The 27,057-nt window shown below is 39.4% G+C and overlaps 1 protein-coding gene across 1 annotated transcript in view; it reads left to right on the forward strand.

Moving 5' to 3' along the window:
- The window catches only part of LOC118933468 (nck-associated protein 1-like), a 368,769-nt gene that overhangs the window by 89,275 nt on the left and 252,437 nt on the right, over nt 1–27,057 (forward strand). The gene's annotated exons all lie outside the window — the stretch shown is intronic.

Here is a 27,057-nt window from a genome sequence, read left to right on the forward strand (position 1 = left end):
TAAATGCTTTGTTGAAACAGACTGTGCAGTATCCTTGCCAACCTCCTGAATTACCTGCAGTGACCCATCACTGGGGGAGTTTGGAGATGTGAATCATCTGTGGATCCTTGAGAATGATATATTTCTAAGATATCATCATAAGTATTTTCAGTGATATTTTGAACATGTTCATAATCTGAATATTGTTCCTCATTTACAGCTATTTGAGATGTAGAGGCTTGTCTTTCCACTCCATTTGTTTTTGGGGTACCTGCTTTCAAAATTTTCTCTGTTGTGGTCTCCGTATTTCTCTCTTTAGATGCCAAAGAAGATAAATGAAAGGGCTTGTCTCCTTTTTCTTAACGAATTTTCTCTTAGTCTGTTAATCTTTTCGCTGTCTGTTTCAAAATCTGCTCCAGGTTTCTCCTCATGTTCTATATCATTAGTAGCTGCTGGAAATTGTGTGTGTGCCTCATTACCGTGGCTTTCCTCAGATTCTGGAGCTGATGTACTTTTCTTCTCAGTGTCTTTATTTTTATGTGTTAGTCTTAAGTCTGGGTCCTTTTGTATCTTTACTTTTCATACTAGTAGTTGAAGTAACTTTTGATATATTCTCATTGTATTTTTTTGTGTGTGTGTGCGCTTATTTAACTTTATTGTCTTTTGAAATCTGAGAACTATAAAATGTATTATCCACACAAGCACCTGAGGTCTGTTCAGCTGGACACAGTATCTTCACACAAAAATTTGACAAAAAGCCCAAGTTTAAATTAGAATCTTGTCTTATAAGGAATAACACAAATGAGTATGATAAAACATAACATAAATGAATCCACTCTTTATGCCCAGTAAACAGTTGCATTTGCTTATGAAGCACACGTGGTTTTCTACAAAGAGAATATACATTCTTGTCCTTGGTGAAGATTTCGTTGGTATTTCTACCACATGGCTAATACGGGGGCACCAATTCTCATAGCTTATAAACAGTAACACTTTCTGTTATATAGCAATGTAATTATAACAAAATAATAACAATGAACATGTTTCACTTACAAGTTCTCATTTTTAAAATAAAGAGCACAATGACAAATCAAAATATCCTTCCCAAAGTTTAGTAGGATAAATGGCTCAGAAAGCAATTTAGAAACATTGCACAAGACAGAGAACCTCCCTGTGTGGAAACTCTGAAGAGTGAGCGGAGAGGTCCCAGTGGTGGCTAAGGATGTGCGTATGTTTAACGGAAAAACGCATCTCGCTGTATGTAATCTTTACCTCTGTGGAAGAGCAAAGTGTGCCATTTTAAATGAAAGAAAGATTTACTTGTGTGTATACTTCAGGTATAGAATAGAAGATAAATATGAAGGAGTATCCACACGAGGAATAAACACACAATGAATTACTTGCCTTTTAAATGATTGGACGTATGCAACTTTAGGGAGGGATGGGAGCAATGAATGCCTACTTAAATGTCCAAGCTTAGGCAAGATACGGATGTTTCAAAATACTAGGTACTTAACTAAAAAGAGTTACCAGGCTCCCTCCAAACCACCTGGGTAGTATAATACTTTTTGAGTAAAACAACTACTTTTTCTTATAATTCATTAAAACACTGGTAAGAACACTTCACGAAAGCTTATAAAATTTTTTTTCTTTAAAGAAGAAAGATAAATAGTCACAGGAATGGAAGGGATTTATATGGCTATTCCCTTTTGGGAAACTGGTAGAGCACCAACAGGACAGTGTGGTAGCTGACATAAAATATTTGAGAAAGATGGTATCTACCTATAGCTGCATCTTTAGGGAGAACTTCTCATGGATTTCATTGGAGAACTTGTCAGCAAAAGAATTAGGGATTAATCTCCCCTTTGGGATTCAGCTGCCTTGGTTCTATGTATAAACATGAACTGAAATCAAAGTTGTTTCTCTGTTTCCTGCATGAAGTATATTTGTAAAGTATACAATGAAAGTAATAAAAAGATGTAGAGAACAAACTACCAATTTGATGCAATTCTGGAGATAACATATTTTTAGAGGAAACTTCTACACAACGAAAACCGCTGAGGGCCGAGAAATGATGGTACACCAAGATGCACTGGTCTCCCCACAATTACATTCAACGTGAATCTACACAAACATGTTTTCAGTTGTCAAGGTGATGTTCCTCTTGAAGCTTTTCAGTGTAGTGGCACAGCTTCAGGGCCGTCCCCAGCTTAAGCCCCATGTACTTTATCATCACGTCAAAGTTGAGTAGTAGCAGAGCTTTCCCATCAATGTCATGTTCCCTGAAGATGTCAGCGAGGAGGCCTGATATCTGAGGATCTTTTTGTCTCAGGAGCAGGATCACATCTTCCACGGCCCAAGATTCAGGGTTGTCAGAGAAGCTTCGTTGTACCATATCCGAGCCAACTCTAACTGGTGGTGCACCTGTAGCTTGGGCCGGCTGGGCTGCAGACACCGCTGTGGGAGATTCGGTAGATGGGGAGAGACTATTGGTGCTGTGGGCCCCATGGCCGGGAGAGCAGGGCCCAGAACAGGTGCCCTCTATTGTATCATCGGGGCGTAGACACGAATGATAGGAGTCAGCGGTAATGTTGGAGGGAGCGGGGCTACTCTGGCTTGAACTCAGCAGCCACTTCCGTTCCCTCTCCACTTCCTCCTGCTCCTCCTGTATTTTTTTAAGCACCAGTTGGATCATCTCTGGATCCTGCTCATAGAACCCATTGGAGCGGAAATATGTTTCAGCAATGCTGCTATTGAAATCATTTTCCTGCCTTCTTACTGGCAAAACGTGGCAACAACTTTGAGGGTAAGAATCTCCATTACTAGATTCCCTTCTCTTCAGTTTCATCTTTTTGGAAAGCGGGCCATTAGAACATGTGTATGCATCTTGAGGTGACTTCAGGAGGCTGGGCAAGGCCAGAAAAAGCCCAGATGCCGGCGCTGCACCAGGGGTCTAGTCCCGTAAGGCAAGGAGGTGAAGAAAGGAGAGAGCCAGCACCTAGCAGAGCCGGAGAGGACCCCTCATGGCCCACTTCGGGGCTGCCACACGGGCCCCAGGCATTTCTCACCCCGCAGGCTCTCCCCACCACGTCCTCCTGCGCGATGGCTCCCAAGGCCCCGCAGCGCAGTGTCCGCCCTGGTGTGGGACAGAAGTGGGTGCTTCTGTCCCGCAGGCCGGGGACGCCCTGCTGGAAAGGAGACCTCCACCCCCACCCCGCTCATTGTATTTTTTAATTGAAATTCCCATTTTCCTTCTCCTTTTTATCTGCCACACCTGCAGCTGACTCTGATAGCAGGTTAACCACATTATTTTTCATGATTCCAGTTACAGCGGTAACTATCGGATCTTGGATGTTGCCTTTTTTCATTGATGTCTCCTCACCTTTGAAACCTTTCTTTCTACTCATTGCACTTCTATCTATTTCCAGTGTGTTCAGTGAATTTTTCTGGTAAAGCAGGTTGGTTCCCTTTTAAGCATCTGTTTACTGGTGTAGAAATTTTCTCTGTTAGGCATTGAATCCTCTGGGTGATGTTATCTGGATTTAGAAATGAAAAGAAGGTAGAAGACCCATCTCCTGAAAAAAGTGGCTGAATTTTGAATGCAGAGATTGCCTTCTGGGCTAAAGCAGTAATCGTTTCTATAGCAATGTTATTTTTATCATCCTTCTGAACGTCATTAAATCCATAGTTTGCTATGAATTGATTATACACAAAATCGGGGATCTTATCAACTGTCTCTTTATCAGTTGGTGGAAAAGAAAACACTTCTTCAGCATTCGGTAGAACTTTAATTCCACTTTTCCTAAATTCTCCTGTCAGACAGTCTGCAAATTTTATAGCGAAGTCCACAATGTCTGGTTCGGGCATTTCTATTTTCTTAGAATCTTCCGTAACACTTTGAAGGGAATAAAATTTGTGAGTAAAGTCAATGATTACGTCTTCCAGAAATGTAGCTGAATGTAGAGAAGGTGGTACCTTTTCTTTACCGGGTTTAGAAAGTACAGAGACCTGGTCATAATCAAAGTCCCTGGAAGATGACTCTTTACCATGTACAAATGGCCGCAAGTGACGATCCAGGATCTCCTTCATAGTGAAGCCAGCTGTTTTACTGAGGAATGAGCCTCCTTTTTACTTTGCATCTATCTTCCTGTACTTGGGCTTGAAATTTGGATTTTTAAAAAATATTATTACATATAGAGTCAACCAAATTCTCAGTCACTCTTCTAGCTGCATACTTTCTGCAGTCTTCTCTGCTGTAGCAAGACGGATCTCATGTTCAGAAATTTCTTTGATAATTTCATCAGTCAGTTTTGAAACTGCATCCACAAACTCATAATCTGGTGAAACTTCTTCCTCTTCTGGTTCACTGTCAGCTTCAGTTGAAGGGAAGATGTGCACTAGAGGCTTGTAAATCAGATCTTCTAAAAGGGGATGAGGCAGCACAGTAACGCATGTATGGCTATCCTTCATGATAAAGTTGAGTACATTTCTGATATCAGGTTGAGGGGAAGAATCGGAGGAAGGAACTGATTCTCCTGAAACTAATGACTGTACCTGATAATCATAAATTTCTTCCAGTAGCAAATGATATATTTTCCTTCCAAAACAAATAGTGTCACATATTGGTATAGCCCAATAATGTACTTGAATCAGAGATTTATATTCATCTAATATTTTTTCATACATTAGGTTGACTGGTTTCTGTGCCATTTCTCTAAATCCTTCTGAAGAGCACGTGTCACCATCAAAGTACTCTGCAAATAAAATCTCTGATGTGGTGAATTCCAGAACAATTCATTTTACTAATGTTGTAACGATGCCAGTAATTTTGGCTTTTACTGTATCTGGGTTTTCAGCAGCCAAGACATTATGTGAGAACGCGTAAAGGAGTTTACAGAAAGGCTCAGAAATTACGTCCTCTACAAAGATAGCTGAGTTCACAATGAAAGACAACTCTCTTTGTTTAGGATCTATTGCTTTCTGTTTATAAATTCGCTGAAGTGCAGCTGAGAGTTTTATCTCCAGATAAAAATGACTGAAGATGGTGGTTAAAAATTTCTTTTATTACAAAGCTTGCTATTTTTGAAACAGGTATGTTACTTATACATATTTAACTTTTGTAAGAGACTGGTATAGATCTGAATAAGAAAGATCAGCATAAATGGCATCAACTATAGACGGTATATCTTTTTCTGAAATCATACATTTTTTTTCATTCCCATGTTTAATTGTTCATATTGCCTGTGTTGAAATTACTGACATGATTTCATTTATCAGTTTTATAACTGTATTGTCTGATTGAGAAGTAATCTGGGTGTTCTGTACTGGAGGCCAAGGGACACAGCTCAGATGAATCTTAGTGAGAATTTTTTTGAAATGAGTATGTCTTAACGTAGTATATGTTGATGAAGCTTGTCTTTGGTATCTTGATTTAGTGATATCACACTGAAGTCTCTTTACCAAAACATGAGTACTGAGTTTGGAGTGAGACGTAAAAGGAAGCTTTCCTATAAGATTTGGATGAATTTGGAAGTCAGAAGTTTCAGCCCGGATGATTTTGGTTATCCTTGCAGCCAGTGTCCCTGTGTCATGTAGAAAATCTTTATTGGGCATTATTTCCATTTCATATTCTTGTAGAACTTTGCGATGCACTGTGTCAATAATGTTTTTAACTGTACCTCTCTCCACTGGAGGCAAACACAATTGTTCCCCAGCATTCTCTAGAATGCTAACTTGAGCTTTTGAGAATTCCTCTGTTATCGAAATGTATGACTTTTTCAGCTTTATCGAACAGTTCGTTTTCTGAATCTTTTACATAAAACCACTGCCTCCTTTCTTCACCAAAATATGTATATGAACAAGGTAATGACTTTCCATCCACAAATGGCTGAAGGTGTGTCTGATGAAGAGACACTTCTCCCATTTATTGATGCACTTCTTAGCTCTTCTATGCTATGTCCAGTTTTTCTTAAACAGTCCATCTCAAGTTTTTCAAGAGGTTGAGTTTTTACCGAAATTACTGCTAAGTGTTCTGAGATAATGTCAGGATCTGTTTTGATTGGCGTCTTCCTAATATGTGGGACTATTTTAACTGGTAACTCATCTTCAATTGAATCTCGATCCGACTCTCCCTTTTCTACGTCAGGGGTCGCTCATTTTGTCAGCATTCTTCTGTGCCTTTTGAGAATTCTATTAATGGCTTGATCTCCAAAGAGATCAGCCCTTGAATTCTTTAGCCTAACTGTATGTAGTCGAAGATTTGAAACTCCATTAATAATCAAACTAGCCACTTTCTTAGGGAAGGCTCTGTTTGTACCTTTTATGTCGTAATAAAGATCTTTATGGGCTCCAGATTGTTGCAGTGTATCACTATAAATAGAATCAGTAACCTGAGAAATCATTTCTATGCTTTCTGGATTTCAAAAGTGTTCTTCGGGATCAGCAGAAACAAGATTAGTATTACTTTTGGAAATTTCAGCTGCCGCAGATTTTGTCAGTTGAGGTGCAATTTTATTTAACTCAGGCCTTGACAAGTTTTTTGCATCTTTGCTTGGGACACTTGGCAATGTTACAATTTTAGCCAAGAACAAAGCCAAAGCTTCCTGTCAAGTTGTAGTATGTAACATAGGACCTTTTTTGGATGAAGACTTTTCCTGGGACTTGAACTTATCAACACTTTTGACCACTTTTTCCATAATTTTGACAGCTTCCAAAACTAATTCTGACTTTGATACTTCTTCCTCCACTTTAGGTTGAAATTCGGAATTGGAAATTTCCTTCACCATTAAAAAACCTATTATCTCAGAAAGGGCCAATGCTCTTACCCATTAAATCTTTCACTATAGAGGTGTGTGAGCCAGAGTGCTTTAAAAGACTAGTATAAAACGAGTTAACTACTTTTTTCAATAGTTTCATTGTCAGCTGAAGGTACAGTAGGCAATTCCTTGGCTGGTGATACGAGTTTTATCTTATAAATTTTTGGAGATAAATTCTTGTATTGAATTTAATACTTTTGAGGTTATCTTTTGCATTTCAGTTTCTCCAGATTTGGTTCTTTCCTTATCTACTGTTGGAAACATAGACAAAAGCGTCAATAAAAATTTTACAGCAGTTTCTTCTACTACATCAGAAGGCAGTATATGAGCACGTGATGGTTGAGGCTGGGAAGCATCAGCAGTTGGGATAACATCTTTAAGAATATTTTCAACAATGTAGTTAGCTTCTGAACACTGATGGAGTTAGCTCTCCAGAAAAATAGTTCTGCAGCTGATTGCCAGACACTTTTAGAGTCAAGTCAACTATGGTTTGAGAAAGGTGCCGGGAGCCATGCTACTCAAGCTGTGTAGCAAAGCGGGGGCCTTCACAGCTGGCTCCCCCTATTACCCACCTTTATTTTGTTTTTCTCCGTTATACTATTGGCTTTGCTTTTGCTTGCATTTTTGCCAAAGACTAATCTAAACTTTTATAAGCAGCACGGAAAGGAGGAGAACATAAACTTCCCAGAAGCTTTTCAGGACAGTGCTCCTGAAGAATAGAACACGCAGAGGCCAGATGGCAATCTTGGCATAGAATAATACCAAAACCTGTAGGTAGCTAGTCAAACATTGACTACCCCATCTCCACCTAAGTGGGAATGTGCCCCCCTTGTTTGCAAGGCTAGTGAAATTAGTGCTGAAGAGTTATATAGGAAAATTAGAGAAATAGAGTTATAGGGGAATACTGAATGGAATATCCCTGTCTGACACTTAATCCACCTTCTCATGTTTCCTTCCATCTGCTACTTCTATAGCTTTTCTTCTTCCTTCCTAATTTCAGCCTTTTACTAGAAGCTGTGCCTCATATTTGGAATTACCGAGTACCATAATTTTTCCAAGAGGTAAAGATACCTCAAGACAAGTGCTGGGCCTGGAAGCCACAGGGCATAAATCTGCAAAGAAGTAAAAAGCTTACATTTTCAAAGAATATTGCTTCTCTCTCACTTACCAGCTTTACATCTCCCTGTATGGCCCCAGAAGATGGCTGGTTAGCCAGAGACGGGTAAGATTCCTCATGGGAGGAACAACCTAAGACAGGCACAGTCGCAGGGGGGCCATCAGGTGAGAAAATGGGGGCCAACAGAGGTGAGGCTTAGAACCTCACCCCCCCAGTGTTGGGAGAAATTGTCTACACCTGTGGATGTTTTGTTGCCCTTGTCTAGCTTGGATCAATACCTGGTCTATAGGCACAGACCTGATCATCTATACTTGCCTTCTAACAGCACTTAATCATGCTTTCTGTCTTTATCTTACATCTACCCATGATAGAGTAAATATTATGAGGGGACCGGGACCCATTGCATTAGAAATATAGATGATGATACCTGCCTAGCTAACTGTAGCAGTGAGTGACCTGTATTTCACCCTGAGCCGATAGACTCCATAGTGACTGCTACATGCTGCACGTTTCTGTGGTCACTTGCATTACTCAGAAACCACTTTTCATAGCAAAGAGAGAAACAATAGAATTCATGTTGCTAGGAAAAGTTTAGGTCAAGGAACAGAAAAAAGATCACCTAACACTTGGCTAGCCATGCATAGATGAGAAACAGAAAAAAAAAGTTTGCCTATGCTTGTTAAGCAAAAGAAGAGAGAAAAAAATCATATCCTTGTGCAAAATGGTATAAATAAAGCTGTCATTGGCACTTTGTCGAGAGACCTCCTCCAACTGACTCCGTGTCATGTCTCTCCATATGCCAACTCTGTCCTGCACCTTCATGCATCCCACCCCTAGGCTGGAGCTAGACTCCCGCAGAAAGGATTCTGCATCCACTGGATACACAATTTTGTATAATCTCTTGTGACCCATACTGTGACAGATTATTGTAAGTAGAATGAACCACTAATTGAATAATTTCATCATCATTGGGATGTAAGGAGTCCACATACTGTGTAATCATATCATCATGTTTGGAGATCTCTTTTGTAACTGTGCTTAATAACTACGTTTGAAGGAAATCCAGTTCTGTGAACCGTTTGCCCTCAGACGTTTCTCCTTTGGTGTTAGACACAGTTGAGAAGATTTTAGGTAAGAGAGCAGAAATCACATTCTCTCAAGATTCATGAGGCAGCATGACGGTATATGGGGACAATGCCTGACATTCTTTGCTGGCTCTTTTAACCACTTTCTTGGATCTTTTTAACAAAATCCTTAGATTCGAGAGGCAAACATGCTAAAGGTGGAATCTCATCACAAAATATAAAATTAAACTGCTGTTGAAAACTTTCATTTATCACTGCACTAGTTAGTTGTCTTGCTGTGCTTTCCCCATTAGTTTTTATAGTCTTACGAATGGAGTCTTGAGACCTATATTCCTTCAAAATATTGCTTACAGAGGAGTGAACAACTTTGTTGACCAATGCTTGATCGATTGCTGGTATGTTATTTAGGAAAGGTATCTTGTTTAAAGAGGAGATTTTGGTCATTTTGTGTGTATGTGGAATTTTATCCACAGTTTTCTTAATGCTAGGTGATGCTTTCTCTGAGTTGACTCTTTATGCCCGGAAAGTACCTTAGGAACTGATGATGACATGTTTTCTACTGATGGAAGGAACTGATTTTTCCGGATCTGTTGTAAATACGTTAATTTGAGCATCTGAAAAGTCCTTTAACAGTGAATCAATAAGTTTCATAGCTGTTTCATACAGTTCTGTTTGATTCTCATCGTCACTTACATTTTGACATCTTTCACACATTTGCGTTTCTGGTGAGGAAGAGAGGTCAATTTGTTATTCATTTCAGTGATAATGTCTTCTAAAAACTTAGCAGGAAAAATTCCAGGTTTATGTTTTGGTTGGTACTGGTGAGTATTTGTTTTACTAGGTTCAATTTTAATCTCCTTTACTTTCAGTTTCTCTTTTTCTCTCTCTTTCTCTCCCTCTTTCTCTATGGCAGGGAGAATTTTGCTAATTGAGAGGTATAAATGCTTTGTTGAAACAGACTGTGCAGTATCCTTGCCAACCTCCTGAATTACCTGCAGTGACCCATCACTGGGGGAGTTTGGAGATGTGAATCATCTGTGGATCCTTGAGAATGATATATTTCTAAGATATCATCATAAGTATTTTCAGTGATATTTTGAACATGTTCATAATCTGAATATTGTTCCTCATTTACAGCTATTTGAGATGTAGAGGCTTGTCTTTCCACTCCATTTGTTTTTGGGGTACCTGCTTTCAAAATTTTCTCTGTTGTGGTCTCCGTATTTCTCTCTTTAGATGCCAAAGAAGATAAATGAAAGGGCTTGTCTCCTTTTTCTTAACGAATTTTCTCTTAGTCTGTTAATCTTTTCGCTGTCTGTTTCAAAATCTGCTCCAGGTTTCTCCTCATGTTCTATATCATTAGTAGCTGCTGGAAATTGTGTGTGTGCCTCATTACCGTGGCTTTCCTCAGATTCTGGAGCTGATGTACTTTTCTTCTCAGTGTCTTTATTTTTATGTGTTAGTCTTAAGTCTGGGTCCTTTTGTATCTTTACTTTTCATACTAGTAGTTGAAGTAACTTTTGATATATTCTCATTGTATTTTTTTGTGTGTGTGTGCGCTTATTTAACTTTATTGTCTTTTGAAATCTGAGAACTATAAAATGTATTATCCACACAAGCACCTGAGGTCTGTTCAGCTGGACACAGTATCTTCACACAAAAATTTGACAAAAAGCCCAAGTTTAAATTAGAATCTTGTCTTATAAGGAATAACACAAATGAGTATGATAAAACATAACATAAATGAATCCACTCTTTATGCCCAGTAAACAGTTGCATTTGCTTATGAAGCACACGTGGTTTTCTACAAAGAGAATATACATTCTTGTCCTTGGTGAAGATTTCGTTGGTATTTCTACCACATGGCTAATACGGGGGCACCAATTCTCATAGCTTATAAACAGTAACACTTTCTGTTATATAGCAATGTAATTATAACAAAATAATAACAATGAACATGTTTCACTTACAAGTTCTCATTTTTAAAATAAAGAGCACAATGACAAATCAAAATATCCTTCCCAAAGTTTAGTAGGATAAATGGCTCAGAAAGCAATTTAGAAACATTGCACAAGACAGAGAACCTCCCTGTGTGGAAACTCTGAAGAGTGAGCGGAGAGGTCCCAGTGGTGGCTAAGGATGTGCGTATGTTTAACGGAAAAACGCATCTCGCTGTATGTAATCTTTACCTCTGTGGAAGAGCAAAGTGTGCCATTTTAAATGAAAGAAAGATTTACTTGTGTGTATACTTCAGGTATAGAATAGAAGATAAATATGAAGGAGTATCCACACGAGGAATAAACACACAATGAATTACTTGCCTTTTAAATGATTGGACGTATGCAACTTTAGGGAGGGATGGGAGCAATGAATGCCTACTTAAATGTCCAAGCTTAGGCAAGATACGGATGTTTCAAAATACTAGGTACTTAACTAAAAAGAGTTACCAGGCTCCCTCCAAACCACCTGGGTAGTATAATACTTTTTGAGTAAAACAACTACTTTTTCTTATAATTCATTAAAACACTGGTAAGAACACTTCACGAAAGCTTATAAAATTTTTTTTCTTTAAAGAAGAAAGATAAATAGTCACAGGAATGGAAGGGATTTATATGGCTATTCCCTTTTGGGAAACTGGTAGAGCACCAACAGGACAGTGTGGTAGCTGACATAAAATATTTGAGAAAGATGGTATCTACCTATAGCTGCATCTTTAGGGAGAACTTCTCATGGATTTCATTGGAGAACTTGTCAGCAAAAGAATTAGGGATTAATCTCCCCTTTGGGATTCAGCTGCCTTGGTTCTATGTATAAACATGAACTGAAATCAAAGTTGTTTCTCTGTTTCCTGCATGAAGTATATTTGTAAAGTATACAATGAAAGTAATAAAAAGATGTAGAGAACAAACTACCAATTTGATGCAATTCTGGAGATAACATATTTTTAGAGGAAACTTCTACACAACGAAAACCGCTGAGGGCCGAGAAATGATCGTACACCAAGATGCACTGGTCTCCCCACAATTACATCCAACGTGAATCTACACAAACATGTTTTCAGTTGTCAAGGTGATGTTCCTCTTGAAGCTTTTCAGTGTAGTGGCACAGCTTCAGGGCCGTCCCCAGCTTAAGCCCCATGTACTTTATCATCACGTCAAAGTTGAGTAGTAGCAGAGCTTTCCCATCAATGTCATGTTCCCTGAAGATGTCAGCGAGGAGGCCTGATATCTGAGGATCTTTTTGTCTCAGGAGCAGGATCACATCTTCCACGGCCCAAGATTCAGGGTTGTCAGAGAAGCTTCGTTGTACCATATCCGAGCCAACTCTAACTGGTGGTGCACCTGTAGCTTGGGCCGGCTGGGCTGCAGACACCGCTGTGGGAGATTCGGTAGATGGGGAGAGACTATTGGTGCTGTGGGCCCCATGGCCGGGAGAGCAGGGCCCGGAACAGGTGCCCTCTGGTGTATCATCGGGGCGTAGACACGAATGATAGGAGTCAGCGGTAATGTTGGAGGGAGCGGGGCTACTCTGGCTTGAACTCAGCAGCCACTTCCGTTCCCTCTCCACTTCCTCCTGCTCCTCCTGTATTTTTTTAAGCACCAGTTGGATCATCTCTGGATCCTGCTCATAGAACCCATTGGAGCGGAAATATGTTTCAGCAATGCTGCTATTGAAATCATTTTCCTGCCTTCTTACTGGCAAAACGTGGCAACAACTTTGAGGGTAAGAATCTCCATTACTAGATTCCCTTCTCTTCAGTTTCATCTTTTTGGAAAGCGGGCCATTAGAACATGTGTATGCATCTTGAGGTGACTTCAGGAGGCTGGGCAAGGCCAGAAAAAGCCCAGATGCCGGCGCTGCACCAGGGGTCTAGTCCCGTAAGGCAAGGAGGTGAAGAAAGGAGAGAGCCAGCACCTAGCAGAGCCGGAGAGGACCCCTCATGGCCCACTTCGGGGCTGCCACACGGGCCCCAGGCATTTCTCACCCCGCAGGCTCTCCCCACCACGTCCTCCTGCGCGATGGCTCCCAAGGCCCCGCAGCGCAGTGTCCGCCCTGGTGTGGGACAGAAGTGGGTGCTTCTGTCCCGCAGGCCGGGGACGCCCTGCTGGAAAGGAGACCTCCACCCCCACCCCGCTCATTGTATTTTTTAATTGAAATTCCCATTTTCCTTCTCCTTTTTATCTGCCACACCTGCAGCTGACTCTGATAGCAGGTTAACCACATTATTTTTCATGATTCCAGTTACAGCGGTAACTATCGGATCTTGGATGTTGCCTTTTTTCATTGATGTCTCCTCACCTTTGAAACCTTTCTTTCTACTCATTGCACTTCTATCTATTTCCAGTGTGTTCAGTGAATTTTTCTGGTAAAGCAGGTTGGTTCCCTTTTAAGCATCTGTTTACTGGTGTAGAAATTTTCTCTGTTAGGCATTGAATCCTCTGGGTGATGTTATCTGGATTTAGAAATGAAAAGAAGGTAGAAGACCCATCTCCTGAAAAAAGTGGCTGAATTTTGAATGCAGAGATTGCCTTCTGGGCTAAAGCAGTAATCGTTTCTATAGCAATGTTATTTTCATCATCCTTCTGAACGTCATTAAATCCATAGTTTGCTATGAATTGATTATACACAAAATCGGGGATCTTATCAACTGTCTCTTTATCAGTTGGTGGAAAAGAAAACACTTCTTCAGCATTCGGTAGAACTTTAATTTCACTTTTCCTAAATTCTCCTGTCAGACAGTCTGCAAATTTTATAGCGAAGTCCACAATGTCTGGTTCGGGCATTTCTATTTTCTTAGAATCTTCCGTAACACTTTGAAGGGAATAAAATTTGTGAGTAAAGTCAATGATTACGTCTTCCAGAAATGTAGCTGAATGTAGAGAAGGTGGTACCTTTTCTTTACCGGGTTTAGAAAGTACAGAGACCTGGTCATAATCAAAGTCCCTGGAAGATGACTCTTTACCATGTACAAATGGCCGCAAGTGACGATCCAGGATCTCCTTCATAGTGAAGCCAGCTGTTTTACTGAGGAATGAGCCTCCTTTTTACTTTGCATCTATCTTCCTGTACTTGGGCTTGAAATTTGGATTTTTAAAAAATATTATTACATATAGAGTCAACCAAATTCTCAGTCACTCTTCTAGCTGCATACTTTCTGCAGTCTTCTCTGCTGTAGCAAGACGGATCTCATGTTCAGAAATTTCTTTGATAATTTCATCAGTCAGTTTTGAAACTGCATCCACAAACTCATAATCTGGTGAAACTTCTTCCTCTTCTGGTTCACTGTCAGCTTCAGTTGAAGGGAAGACGTGCACTAGAGGCTTGTAAATCAGATCTTCTAAAAGGGGATGAGGCAGCACAGTAACGCATGTATGGCTATCCTTCATGATAAAGTTGAGTACATTTCTGATATCAGGTTGAGGGGAAGAATCAGAGGAAGGAACTGATTCTCCTGAAACTAATGACTGTACCTGATAATCATAAATTTCTTCCAGTAGCAAATGATATATTTTCCTTCCAAAACAAATAGTGTCACATATTGGTATAGCCCAATAATGTACTTGAATCAGAGATTTATATTCATCTAATATTTTTTCATACATTAGGTTGACTGGTTTCTGTGCCATTTCTCTAAATCCTTCTGAAGAGCACGTGTCACCATCAAAGTACTCTGCAAATAAAATCTCTGATGTGGTGAATTCCAGAACAATTCATTTTACTAATGTTGTAACGATGCCAGTAATTTTGGCTTTTACTGTATCTGGGTTTTCAGCAGCCAAGACATTATGTGAGAACGCGTAAAGGAGTTTACAGAAAGGCTCAGAAATTACGTCCTCTACAAAGATAGCTGAGTTCACAATGAAAGACAACTCTCTTTGTTTAGGATCTATTGCTTTCTGTTTATAAATTCGCTGAAGTGCAGCTGAGAGTTTTATCTCCAGATAAAAATGACTGAAGATGGTGGTTAAAAATTTCTTTTATTACAAAGCTTGCTATTTTTGAAACAGGTATGTTACTTATACATATTTAACTTTTGTAAGAGACTGGTATAGATCTGAATAAGAAAGATCAGCATAAATGGCATCAACTATAGACGGTATATCTTTTTCTGAAATCATACATTTTTTTTCATTCCCATGTTTAATTGTTCATATTGCCTGTGTTGAAATTACTGACATGATTTCATTTATCAGTTTTATAACTGTATTGTCTGATTGAGAAGTAATCTGGGTGTTCTGTACTGGAGGCCAAGGGACACAGCTCAGATGAATCTTAGTGAGAATTTTTTTGAAATGAGTATGTCTTAACGTAGTATATGTTGATGAAGCTTGTCTTTGGTATCTTGATTTAGTGATATCACACTGAAGTCTCTTTACCAAAACATGAGTACTGAGTTTGGAGTGAGACGTAAAAGGAAGCTTTCCTATAAGATTTGGATGAATTTGGAAGTCAGAAGTTTCAGCCCGGATGATTTTGGTTATCCTTGCAGCCAGTGTCCCTGTGTCATGTAGAAAATCTTTATTGGGCATTATTTCCATTTCATATTCTTGTAGAACTTTGTGATGCACTGTGTCAATAATGTTTTTAACTGTACCTCTCTCCACTGGAGGCAAACACAATTGTTCCCCAGCATTCTCTAGAATGCTAACTTGAGCTTTTGAGAATTCCTCTGTTATCGAAATGTATGACTTTTTCAGCTTTATCGAACAGTTCGTTTTCTGAATCTTTTACATAAAACCACTGCCTCCTTTCTTCACCAAAATATGTATATGAACAAGGTAATGACTTTCCATCCACAAATGGCTGAAGGTGTGTCTGATGAAGAGACACTTCTCCCATTTATTGATGCACTTCTTAGCTCTTCTATGCTATGTCCAGTTTTTCTTAAACAGTCCATCTCAAGTTTTTCAAGAGGTTGAGTTTTTACCGAAATTACTGCTAAGTGTTCTGAGATAATGTCAGGATCTGTTTTGATTGGCGTCTTCCTAATATGTGGGACTATTTTAACTGGTAACTCATCTTCAATTGAATCTCGATCCGACTCTCCCTTTTCTACGTCAGGGGTCGCTCATTTTGTCAGCATTCTTCTGTGCCTTTTGAGAATTCTATTAATGGCTTGATCTCCAAAGAGATCAGCCCTTGAATTCTTTAGCCTAACTGTATGTAGTCGAAGATTTGAAACTCCATTAATAATCAAACTAGCCACTTTCTTAGGGAAGGCTCTGTTTGTACCTTTTATGTCGTAATAAAGATCTTTATGGGCTCCAGATTGTTGCAGTGTATCGCTATAAATAGAATCAGTAACCTGAGAAATCATTTCTATGCTTTCTGGATTTCAGAAGTGTTCTTCGGGATCAGCAGAAACAAGATTAGTATTACTTTTGGAAATTTCAGCTGCCGCAGATTTTGTCAGTTGAGGTGCAATTTTATTTAACTCAGGCCTTGACAAGTTTTTTGCATCTTTGCTTGGGACACTTGGCAATGTTACAATTTTAGCCAAGAACAAAGCCAAAGCTTCCTGTCAAGTTGTAGTATGTAACATAGGACCTTTTTTGGATGAAGACTTTTCCTGGGACTTGAACTTATCAACACTTTTGACCACTTTTTCCATAATTTTGACAGCTTCCAAAACTAATTCTGACTTTGATACTTCTTCCTCCACTTTAGGTTGAAATTCGGAATTGGAAATTTCCTTCACCATTAAAAAACCTATTATCTCAGAAAGGGCCAATGCTCTTACCCATTAAATCTTTCACTATAGAGGTGTGTGAGCCAGAGTGCTTTAAAAGACTAGTATAAAACGAGTTAACTACTTTTTTCAATAGTTTCATTGTCAGCTGAAGGTACAGTAGGCAATTCCTTGGCTGGTGATACGAGTTTTATCTTATAAATTTTTGGAGATAAATTCTTGTATTGAATTTAATACTTTTGAGGTTATCTTTTGCATTTCAGTTTCTCCAGATTTGGTTCTTTCCTTATCTACTGTTGGAAACATAGACAAAAGCGTCAATAAAAATTTTACAGCAGTTTCTTCTACTACATCAGAAGGCAGTATATGAGCACGTGATGGTTGAGGCTGGGAAGCATCAGCAGTTGGGATAACATCTTTAAGAATATTTTCAACAATGTAGTTAGCTTCTGAACACTGATGGAGTTAGCTCTCCAGAAAAATAGTTCTGCAGCTGATTGCCAGACACTTTTAGAGTCAAGTCAACTATGGTTTGAGAAAGGTGCCGGGAGCCATGCTACTCAAGCTGTGTAGCAAAGCGGGGGCCTTCACAGCTGGCTCCCCCTATTACCCACCTTTATTTTGTTTTTCTCCGTTATACTATTGGCTTTGCTTTTGCTTGCATTTTTGCCAAAGACTAATCTAAACTTTTATAAGCAGCACGGAAAGGAGGAGAACATAAACTTCCCAGAAGCTTTTCAGGACAGTGCTCCTGAAGAATAGAACACGCAGAGGCCAGATGGCAATCTTGGCATAGAATAATACCAAAACCTGTAGGTAGCTAGTCAAACATTGACTACCCCATCTCCACCTAAGTGGGAATGTGCCCCCCTTGTTTGCAAGGCTAGTGAAATTAGTGCTGAAGAGTTATATAGGAAAATTAGAGAAATAGAGTTATAGGGGAATACTGAATGGAATATCCCTGTCTGACACTTAATCCACCTTCTCATGTTTCCTTTTATCTGCTACTTCTATAGCTTTTCTTCTTCCTTCCTAATTACAGCCTTTTACTAGAAGCTGTGCCTCATATTTGGAATTACCGAGTACCATAATTTTTCCAAGAGGTAAAGATACCTCAAGACAAGTGCTGGGCCTGGAAGCCACAGGGCATAAATCTGCAAAGAAGTAAAAAGCTTACATTTTCAAAGAATATTGCTTCTCTCTCACTTACCAGCTTTACATCTCCCTGTATGGCCCCAGAAGATGGCTGGTTAGCCAGAGACGGGTAAGATTCCTCATGGGAGGAACAACCTAAGACAGGCACAGTCGCAGGGGGGCCATCAGGTGAGAAAATGGGGGCCAACAGAGGTGAGGCTTAGAACCTCACCCCCCCAGTGTTGGGAGAAATTGTCTACACCTGTGGATGTTTTGTTGCCCTTGTCTAGCTTGGATCAATACCTGGTCTATAGGCACAGACCTGATCATCTATACTTGCCTTCTAACAGCACTTAATCATGCTTTCTGTCTTTATCTTACATCTACCCATGATAGAGTAAATATTATGAGGGGACCGGGACCCATTGCATTAGAAATATAGATGATGATACCTGCCTAGCTAACTGTAGCAGTGAGTGACCTGTATTTCACCCTGAGCCGATAGACTCCATAGTGACTGCTACATGCTGCACGTTTCTGTGGTCACTTGCATTACTCAGAAACCACTTTTCATAGCAAAGAGAGAAACAATAGAATTCATGTTGCTAGGAAAAGTTTAGGTCAAGGAACAGAAAAAAGATCACCTAACACTTGGCTAGCCATGCATAGATGAGAAACAGAAAAAAAAAGTTTGCCTATGCTTGTTAAGCAAAAGAAGAGAGAAAAAAATCATATCCTTGTGCAAAATGGTATAAATAAAGCTGTCATTGGCACTTTGTCGAGAGACCTCCTCCAACTGACTCCGTGTCATGTCTCTCCATATGCCAACTCTGTCCTGCACCTTCATGCATCCCACCCCTAGGCTGGAGCTAGACTCCCGCAGAAAGGATTCTGCATCCACTGGATACACAATTTTGTATAATCTCTTGTGACCCATACTGTGACAGATTATTGTAAGTAGAATGAACCACTAATTGAATAATTTCATCATCATTGGGATGTAAGGAGTCCACATACTGTGTAATCATATCATCATGTTTGGAGATCTCTTTTGTAACTGTGCTTAATAACTACGTTTGAAGGAAATCCAGTTCTGTGAACCGTTTGCCCTCAGACGTTTCTCCTTTGGTGTTAGACACAGTTGAGAAGATTTTAGGTAAGAGAGCAGAAATCACATTCTCTCAAGATTCATGAGGCAGCATGACGGTATATGGGGACAATGCCTGACATTCTTTGCTGGCTCTTTTAACCACTTTCTTGGATCTTTTTAACAAAATCCTTAGATTCGAGAGGCAAACATGCTAAAGGTGGAATCTCATCACAAAATATAAAATTAAACTGCTGTTGAAAACTTTCATTTATCACTGCACTAGTTAGTTGTCTTGCTGTGCTTTCCCCATTAGTTTTTATAGTCTTACAAATGGAGTCTTGAGACCTATATTCCTTCAAAATATTGCTTACAGAGGAGTGAACAACTTTGTTGACCAATGCTTGATCGATTGCTGGTATGTTATTTAGGAAAGGTATCTTGTTTAAAGAGGAGATTTTGGTCATTTTGTGTGTATGTGGAATTTTATCCACAGTTTTCTTAATGCTAGGTGATGCTTTCTCTGAGTTGACTCTTTATGCCCGGAAAGTACCTTAGGAACTGATGATGACATGTTTTCTACTGATGGAAGGAACTGATTTTTCCGGATCTGTTGTAAATACGTTAATTTGAGCATCTGAAAAGTCCTTTAACAGTGAATCAATAAGTTTCATAGCTGTTTCATACAGTTCTGTTTGATTCTCATCGTCACTTACATTTTGACATCTTTCACACATTTGCGTTTCTGGTGAGGAAGAGAGGTCAATTTGTTATTCATTTCAGTGATAATGTCTTCTAAAAACTTAGCAGGAAAAATTCCAGGTTTATGTTTTGGTTGGTACTGGTGAGTATTTGTTTTACTAGGTTCAATTTTAATCTCCTTTACTTTCAGTTTCTCTTTTTCTCTCTCTTTCTCTCCCTCTTTCTCTATGGCAGGGAGAATTTTGCTAATTGAGAGGTATAAATGCTTTGTTGAAACAGACTGTGCAGTATCCTTGCCAACCTCCTGAATTACCTGCAGTGACCCATCACTGGGGGAGTTTGGAGATGTGAATCATCTGTGGATCCTTGAGAATGATATATTTCTAAGATATCATCATAAGTATTTTCAGTGATATTTTGAACATGTTCATAATCTGAATATTGTTCCTCATTTACAGCTATTTGAGATGTAGAGGCTTGTCTTTCCACTCCATTTGTTTTTGGGGTACCTGCTTTCAAAATTTTCTCTGTTGTGGTCTCCGTATTTCTCTCTTTAGATGCCAAAGAAGATAAATGAAAGGGCTTGTCTCCTTTTTCTTAACGAATTTTCTCTTAGTCTGTTAATCTTTTCGCTGTCTGTTTCAAAATCTGCTCCAGGTTTCTCCTCATGTTCTATATCATTAGTAGCTGCTGGAAATTGTGTGTGTGCCTCATTACCGTGGCTTTCCTCAGATTCTGGAGCTGATGTACTTTTCTTCTCAGTGTCTTTATTTTTATGTGTTAGTCTTAAGTCTGGGTCCTTTTGTATCTTTACTTTTCATACTAGTAGTTGAAGTAACTTTTGATATATTCTCATTGTATTTTTTTTTGTGTGTGTGTGCGCTTATTTAACTTTATTGTCTTTTGAAATCTGAGAACTATAAAATGTATTATCCACACAAGCACCTGAGGTCTGTTCAGCTGGACACAGTATCTTCACACAAAAATTTGACAAAAAGCCCAAGTTTAAATTAGAATCTTGTCTTATAAGGAATAACACAAATGAGTATGATAAAACATAACATAAATGAATCCACTCTTTATGCCCAGTAAACAGTTGCATTTGCTTATGAAGCACACGTGGTTTTCTACAAAGAGAATATACATTCTTGTCCTTGGTGAAGATTTCGTTGGTATTTCTACCACATGGCTAATACGGGGGCACCAATTCTCATAGCTTATAAACAGTAACACTTTCTGTTATATAGCAATGTAATTATAACAAAATAATAACAATGAACATGTTTCACTTACAAGTTCTCATTTTTAAAATAAAGAGCACAATGACAAATCAAAATATCCTTCCCAAAGTTTAGTAGGATAAATGGCTCAGAAAGCAATTTAGAAACATTGCACAAGACAGAGAACCTCCCTGTGTGGAAACTCTGAAGAGTGAGCGGAGAGGTCCCAGTGGTGGCTAAGGATGTGCGTATGTTTAACGGAAAAACGCATCTCGCTGTATGTAATCTTTACCTCTGTGGAAGAGCAAAGTGTGCCATTTTAAATGAAAGAAAGATTTACTTGTGTGTATACTTCAGGTATAGAATAGAAGATAAATATGAAGGAGTATCCACACGAGGAATAAACACACAATGAATTACTTGCCTTTTAAATGATTGGACGTATGCAACTTTAGGGAGGGATGGGAGCAATGAATGCCTACTTAAATGTCCAAGCTTAGGCAAGATACGGATGTTTCAAAATACTAGGTACTTAACTAAAAAGAGTTACCAGGCTCCCTCCAAACCACCTGGGTAGTATAATACTTTTTGAGTAAAACAACTACTTTTTCTTATAATTCATTAAAACACTGGTAAGAACACTTCACGAAAGCTTATAAAATTTTTTTTCTTTAAAGAAGAAAGATAAATAGTCACAGGAATGGAAGGGATTTATATGGCTATTCCCTTTTGGGAAACTGGTAGAGCACCAACAGGACAGTGTGGTAGCTGACATAAAATATTTGAGAAAGATGGTATCTACCTATAGCTGCATCTTTAGGGAGAACTTCTCATGGATTTCATTGGAGAACTTGTCAGCAAAAGAATTAGGGATTAATCTCCCCTTTGGGATTCAGCTGCCTTGGTTCTATGTATAAACATGAACTGAAATCAAAGTTGTTTCTCTGTTTCCTGCATGAAGTATATTTGTAAAGTATACAATGAAAGTAATAAAAAGATGTAGAGAACAAACTACCAATTTGATGCAATTCTGGAGATAACATATTTTTAGAGGAAACTTCTACACAACGAAAACCGCTGAGGGCCGAGAAATGATCGTACACCAAGATGCACTGGTCTCCCCACAATTACATCCAACGTGAATCTACACAAACATGTTTTCAGTTGTCAAGGTGATGTTCCTCTTGAAGCTTTTCAGTGTAGTGGCACAGCTTCAGGGCCGTCCCCAGCTTAAGCCCCATGTACTTTATCATCACGTCAAAGTTGAGTAGTAGCAGAGCTTTCCCATCAATGTCATGTTCCCTGAAGATGTCAGCGAGGAGGCCTGATATCTGAGGATCTTTTTGTCTCAGGAGCAGGATCACATCTTCCACGGCCCAAGATTCAGGGTTGTCAGAGAAGCTTCGTTGTACCATATCCGAGCCAACTCTAACTGGTGGTGCACCTGTAGCTTGGGCCGGCTGGGCTGCAGACACCGCTGTGGGAGATTCGGTAGATGGGGAGAGACTATTGGTGCTGTGGGCCCCATGGCCGGGAGAGCAGGGCCCGGAACAGGTGCCCTCTGGTGTATCATCGGGGCGTAGACACGAATGATAGGAGTCAGCGGTAATGTTGGAGGGAGCGGGGCTACTCTGGCTTGAACTCAGCAGCCACTTCCGTTCCCTCTCCACTTCCTCCTGCTCCTCCTGTATTTTTTTAAGCACCAGTTGGATCATCTCTGGATCCTGCTCATAGAACCCATTGGAGCGGAAATATGTTTCAGCAATGCTGCTATTGAAATCATTTTCCTGCCTTCTTACTGGCAAAACGTGGCAACAACTTTGAGGGTAAGAATCTCCATTACTAGATTCCCTTCTCTTCAGTTTCATCTTTTTGGAAAGCGGGCCATTAGAACATGTGTATGCATCTTGAGGTGACTTCAGGAGGCTGGGCAAGGCCAGAAAAAGCCCAGATGCCGGCGCTGCACCAGGGGTCTAGTCCCGTAAGGCAAGGAGGTGAAGAAAGGAGAGAGCCAGCACCTAGCAGAGCCGGAGAGGACCCCTCATGGCCCACTTCGGGGCTGCCACACGGGCCCCAGGCATTTCTCACCCCGCAGGCTCTCCCCACCACGTCCTCCTGCGCGATGGCTCCCAAGGCCCCGCAGCGCAGTGTCCGCCCTGGTGTGGGACAGAAGTGGGTGCTTCTGTCCCGCAGGCCGGGGACGCCCTGCTGGAAAGGAGACCTCCACCCCCACCCCGCTCATTGTATTTTTTAATTGAAATTCCCATTTTCCTTCTCCTTTTTATCTGCCACACCTGCAGCTGACTCTGATAGCAGGTTAACCACATTATTTTTCATGATTCCAGTTACAGCGGTAACTATCGGATCTTGGATGTTGCCTTTTTTCATTGATGTCTCCTCACCTTTGAAACCTTTCTTTCTACTCATTGCACTTCTATCTATTTCCAGTGTGTTCAGTGAATTTTTCTGGTAAAGCAGGTTGGTTCCCTTTTAAGCATCTGTTTACTGGTGTAGAAATTTTCTCTGTTAGGCATTGAATCCTCTGGGTGATGTTATCTGGATTTAGAAATGAAAAGAAGGTAGAAGACCCATCTCCTGAAAAAAGTGGCTGAATTTTGAATGCAGAGATTGCCTTCTGGGCTAAAGCAGTAATCGTTTCTATAGCAATGTTATTTTTATCATCCTTCTGAACGTCATTAAATCCATAGTTTGCTATGAATTGATTATACACAAAATCGGGGATCTTATCAACTGTCTCTTTATCAGTTGGTGGAAAAGAAAACACTTCTTCAGCATTCGGTAGAACTTTAATTCCACTTTTCCTAAATTCTCCTGTCAGACAGTCTGCAAATTTTATAGCGAAGTCCACAATGTCTGGTTCGGGCATTTCTATTTTCTTAGAATCTTCCGTAACACTTTGAAGGGAATAAAATTTGTGAGTAAAGTCAATGATTACGTCTTCCAGAAATGTAGCTGAATGTAGAGAAGGTGGTACCTTTTCTTTACCGGGTTTAGAAAGTACAGAGACCTGGTCATAATCAAAGTCCCTGGAAGATGACTCTTTACCATGTACAAATGGCCGCAAGTGACGATCCAGGATCTCCTTCATAGTGAAGCCAGCTGTTTTACTGAGGAATGAGCCTCCTTTTTACTTTGCATCTATCTTCCTGTACTTGGGCTTGAAATTTGGATTTTTAAAAAATATTATTACATATAGAGTCAACCAAATTCTCAGTCACTCTTCTAGCTGCATACTTTCTGCAGTCTTCTCTGCTGTAGCAAGACGGATCTCATGTTCAGAAATTTCTTTGATAATTTCATCAGTCAGTTTTGAAACTGCATCCACAAACTCATAATCTGGTGAAACTTCTTCCTCTTCTGGTTCACTGTCAGCTTCAGTTGAAGGGAAGATGTGCACTAGAGGCTTGTAAATCAGATCTTCTAAAAGGGGATGAGGCAGCACAGTAACGCATGTATGGCTATCCTTCATGATAAAGTTGAGTACATTTCTGATATCAGGTTGAGGGGAAGAATCAGAGGAAGGAACTGATTCTCCTGAAACTAATGACTGTACCTGATAATCATAAATTTCTTCCAGTAGCAAATGATATATTTTCCTTCCAAAACAAATAGTGTCACATATTGGTATAGCCCAATAATGTACTTGAATCAGAGATTTATATTCATCTAATATTTTTTCATACATTAGGTTGACTGGTTTCTGTGCCATTTCTCTAAATCCTTCTGAAGAGCACGTGTCACCATCAAAGTACTCTGCAAATAAAATCTCTGATGTGGTGAATTCCAGAACAATTCATTTTACTAATGTTGTAACGATGCCAGTAATTTTGGCTTTTACTGTATCTGGGTTTTCAGCAGCCAAGACATTATGTGAGAACGCGTAAAGGAGTTTACAGAAAGGCTCAGAAATTACGTCCTCTACAAAGATAGCTGAGTTCACAATGAAAGACAACTCTCTTTGTTTAGGATCTATTGCTTTCTGTTTATAAATTCGCTGAAGTGCAGCTGAGAGTTTTATCTCCAGATAAAAATGACTGAAGATGGTGGTTAAAAATTTCTTTTATTACAAAGCTTGCTATTTTTGAAACAGGTATGTTACTTATACATATTTAACTTTTGTAAGAGACTGGTATAGATCTGAATAAGAAAGATCAGCATAAATGGCATCAACTATAGACGGTATATCTTTTTCTGAAATCATACATTTTTTTTCATTCCCATGTTTAATTGTTCATATTGCCTGTGTTGAAATTACTGACATGATTTCATTTATCAGTTTTATAACTGTATTGTCTGATTGAGAAGTAATCTGGGTGTTCTGTACTGGAGGCCAAGGGACACAGCTCAGATGAATCTTAGTGAGAATTTTTTTGAAATGAGTATGTCTTAACGTAGTATATGTTGATGAAGCTTGTCTTTGGTATCTTGATTTAGTGATATCACACTGAAGTCTCTTTACCAAAACATGAGTACTGAGTTTGGAGTGAGACGTAAAAGGAAGCTTTCCTATAAGATTTGGATGAATTTGGAAGTCAGAAGTTTCAGCCCGGATGATTTTGGTTATCCTTGCAGCCAGTGTCCCTGTGTCATGTAGAAAATCTTTATTGGGCATTATTTCCATTTCATATTCTTGTAGAACTTTGTGATGCACTGTGTCAATAATGTTTTTAACTGTACCTCTCTCCACTGGAGGCAAACACAATTGTTCCCCAGCATTCTCTAGAATGCTAACTTGAGCTTTTGAGAATTCCTCTGTTATCGAAATGTATGACTTTTTCAGCTTTATCGAACAGTTCGTTTTCTGAATCTTTTACATAAAACCACTGCCTCCTTTCTTCACCAAAATATGTATATGAACAAGGTAATGACTTTCCATCCACAAATGGCTGAAGGTGTGTCTGATGAAGAGACACTTCTCCCATTTATTGATGCACTTCTTAGCTCTTCTATGCTATGTCCAGTTTTTCTTAAACAGTCCATCTCAAGTTTTTCAAGAGGTTGAGTTTTTACCGAAATTACTGCTAAGTGTTCTGAGATAATGTCAGGATCTGTTTTGATTGGCGTCTTCCTAATATGTGGGACTATTTTAACTGGTAACTCATCTTCAATTGAATCTCGATCCGACTCTCCCTTTTCTACGTCAGGGGTCGCTCATTTTGTCAGCATTCTTCTGTGCCTTTTGAGAATTCTATTAATGGCTTGATCTCCAAAGAGATCAGCCCTTGAATTCTTTAGCCTAACTGTATGTAGTCGAAGATTTGAAACTCCATTAATAATCAAACTAGCCACTTTCTTAGGGAAGGCTCTGTTTGTACCTTTTATGTCGTAATAAAGATCTTTATGGGCTCCAGATTGTTGCAGTGTATCGCTATAAATAGAATCAGTAACCTGAGAAATCATTTCTATGCTTTCTGGATTTCAGAAGTGTTCTTCGGGATCAGCAGAAACAAGATTAGTATTACTTTTGGAAATTTCAGCTGCCGCAGATTTTGTCAGTTGAGGTGCAATTTTATTTAACTCAGGCCTTGACAAGTTTTTTGCATCTTTGCTTGGGACACTTGGCAATGTTACAATTTTAGCCAAGAACAAAGCCAAAGCTTCCTGTCAAGTTGTAGTATGTAACATAGGACCTTTTTTGGATGAAGACTTTTCCTGGGACTTGAACTTATCAACACTTTTGACCACTTTTTCCATAATTTTGACAGCTTCCAAAACTAATTCTGACTTTGATACTTCTTCCTCCACTTTAGGTTGAAATTCGGAATTGGAAATTTCCTTCACCATTAAAAAACCTATTATCTCAGAAAGGGCCAATGCTCTTACCCATTAAATCTTTCACTATAGAGGTGTGTGAGCCAGAGTGCTTTAAAAGACTAGTATAAAACGAGTTAACTACTTTTTTCAATAGTTTCATTGTCAGCTGAAGGTACAGTAGGCAATTCCTTGGCTGGTGATACGAGTTTTATCTTATAAATTTTTGGAGATAAATTCTTGTATTGAATTTAATACTTTTGAGGTTATCTTTTGCATTTCAGTTTCTCCAGATTTGGTTCTTTCCTTATCTACTGTTGGAAACATAGACAAAAGCGTCAATAAAAATTTTACAGCAGTTTCTTCTACTACATCAGAAGGCAGTATATGAGCACGTGATGGTTGAGGCTGGGAAGCATCAGCAGTTGGGATAACATCTTTAAGAATATTTTCAAC

The sequence above is a fragment of the Manis pentadactyla genome, chromosome 6 (genome assembly GCF_030020395.1).
Source record: "Manis pentadactyla isolate mManPen7 chromosome 6, mManPen7.hap1, whole genome shotgun sequence".
NCBI lineage: Eukaryota > Metazoa > Chordata > Mammalia > Pholidota > Manidae > Manis > Manis pentadactyla.